Raw genomic sequence first — 2,767 nt, 5'->3', positions numbered from 1 at the left:
TCGACCCATTTAATTCTTGTAACAAAGGTAGAAGGGAGAGTCTTTTATTGCCTCCATTTTCCAGATGAGAAGACTAAGCACAGAGAGGTGAAGTAACTTTCCCGAGACCACACATTTAGGAAGAGACGAGGCTGAAACTTGAACCTGTATTCTTAGCAACCGTACTGCTTTGTTTCATCTCGTCTTCACATGACCCTAGCTGCCTTCCTAGACTCTCTACTGCCCTCTCATAGCTAATTCCATCCCTCTGTCTCCAGTAACTGTCACACTCACAGGATCTTCTCCCTGCTGCCTAGTGAGACCCTCTGTTCCTCTGGAGATTCTCAGCCTCAGAGAGAAGAGGCTCTAGACCAGCGCTGTCCATAGAATGTTCTGTGATGATGGAAATGTATATCTGGGCTGTCCGGAGTGGTGTGACTAGTTCCATGTGGCTTCTGAGCCCTTGAAATGTGGCTGGTGCTACTGCCAAACTAAAGTTTTAATTTCACTTAAAGAGGTGCATGCAGCTGGAAGCTGCCATATTGGACGGCGTGGCTCTCCTAGTGATAGGAAGACTATTCAGTTCTCTGTGGGGAGAAGGATTTTCCTCCCAGCCCTGCTCCTCCCCTCATAAATGTCCCCAGCGCCTGGCCTGGCCCCACTCATCTTCTCTTCACTCCTTGGCTCCGGGTCTCCCCTGTTTTGAGGTAAAATAATGTCAGTAGATGACCCAGCCCTCAGCTCTAGACAGAGCCTCTGTCAGTCCAGCTTCACAATCAGACACCTGCACAGTCATCTCCTTGGTCCCCTTTGTTGGCAAACAATGTTAACATGCCTGATTATCTTCCTAAAAGTAAGCCTGAGACCCTGAGGGGGGTTGTGGCTGCCACCGAGGTCACTTAGGGAGGCAGCACAGCGTCTGGTCTCCCACCCCACCCCCCCCACAGCGGCCCAATCTAGTCTTCTGCATTGGAAGCCTGCAGGCACAAGGACAGCAGAGTGGTCATGTTGCTGGGAGACTGAGACATTGACTATCCTCTGAGGGTCTTGCTCGCTGTGTCACTTGGACAGATGGCTGTCTCCCTAAACCGCAGTGTCTCCATTAGGCACATGGGAGTCATGACCTGACAGTGTGGGACTGTCCGGTGGGGAAGAGGCTGAGCATATAGTAGGCACTTAATACCTGGGATCTAGGATGCTAATACACAGAGCTTGTGGCGAGGCTCAGGGCTGGGCTGTGCTTACAAAAGCTGTTGGCCTTCTCTCTACACTTGGGGGTCAACTGGGAATGTTTCCTCTCCTTCGTTAGCTCTGACTTGGCCCTTGGCTCTATGAGCTGGCATGTGGGTCACAGCCTCCCAGTTCCTGTCTGGGAGGCCTGTCTGTGTTCTGGGCAGTCTGCAGTATCGACAATGCCACCTTCTGGTTTTTGTCTTTGGCCCACTGTGGGCAACTCTAGAGCCACACACCCGGAGCAGACCCTCTGTTAGGGTCCCTGAGCAGGGGCTAAGTCCTTAAAAGCAGAGCCACTTGGCACCAGGGCTGAGGCCCCAACATTTACGCTGTTGAAAGATGTGTTTTGAGGTCAGCCAGACTGGCTTTGCACGTGGCCTCTACCACCTACTACAGGTACAACCTTGGGCAGGTGAACGTGCTCCCTGAGCCTCAAGTCATACTCACCCATTAAATGGGGCAACAGCACACCCACCTACTGGGCCCCTGTGAGGACTGACGGAGAAGACATCTGCTCAGGACATGTCTGGAAAGTGTAAAGTGGTGCCTGGATGTGGTGGGGCTCTTCAGGCCTCGCCGAGCAGAAGGGCAGAAAGGCATGGGGAGGCTGAGAAGCCCCGTGGGCTTTTCCTGAACACCTACTGTGTGAGGTCGCTGTCTCAGTGCCAGGCTCAATGGTGCCTGAGTCCCTGCCAACCTCGATGGCATGGAAGGACCCAGCTCGTGCCTCTGCATCCAGACCCCAAGTGTCAGGGGCAGGGGACCGTTCTTGCAGGTATGCGGAGTGGTCAGGACACCCAAGTTTTAGTTCTTGTAATTCTGTGACAGGCTGCGGGCTCCTGGTTATTTCTTGTCTCTGTTCCAGGCCTCAGATTCCCCATCTCACATCTTTGAATAGCCCTTCCAGCCTCTTCGTGTAAATGTGTGTGTATCAGTTCCTCCTTATGCTCAGAACGGCTTCAAAGGGAAGAAGTGTCCTCCCTCGAATGTACAGCATGAAGTGAACTTCAACCTGGGCCAATGGTGCCAGAATAAGTACTTCCAGGGCCTTCGTTGGGTCACCTTTTGCCCCCAGATATCATCAGTCCCCTGGAGCATTGTTCTGCCCAGGCTTCAGCCAAGCCTCTCAGTGTTTCTCCTCATCCTGGGGATGTGTTCACAGCACAGAGGTCCTTCCTGCTGTGTCACTGACCCACAAGAGACACAGCCTACAGGGAGAGAGACGAGGAGGGAAGAGGTCCTGTGTGTCATCCTCAGGCTTCAAGGCAGAGCTAGTCCAGGGTGCCCTATTGGGACCTCTATGGCAAGCTTAACTTGAGACAGGAGACTCTGCACTTTGTCTAAGTTGCTTGTTATTCTTTGATAAGATCTGGGGGATTTCCATGTGCTAAGAGACAGGAAGCTGAGCCTAGGGCTGCCGAACAAAATCCAGTTGCCCCTACCCCTGCTTCTCTCTCTTCGCCCTCCTGCCCCCACTCTTTCTCTCTTTCTCCTCCCACACCCATCCAAGCAGGTCACTGGGAGTGCAGCCAACTCGGCCTTGGTGATCAAGCCT

General features: G+C 53.0%; 1 protein-coding gene across 1 annotated transcript in view; it reads left to right on the top strand.

The window, feature by feature from the left end:
• TGM2 (transglutaminase 2) overlaps positions 1–2,767 on the top strand; it is a 32,903-nt gene that overhangs the window by 24,554 nt on the left and 5,582 nt on the right. The window lies entirely within an intron of this gene.

This window comes from Pteropus vampyrus, unplaced genomic scaffold (genome assembly GCF_000151845.1).
Source record: "Pteropus vampyrus isolate Shadow unplaced genomic scaffold, Pvam_2.0 Scaffold125, whole genome shotgun sequence".
Lineage (NCBI taxonomy): Eukaryota > Metazoa > Chordata > Mammalia > Chiroptera > Pteropodidae > Pteropus > Pteropus vampyrus.
This window is presented reverse-complemented; position numbering and strand designations above follow the sequence as displayed.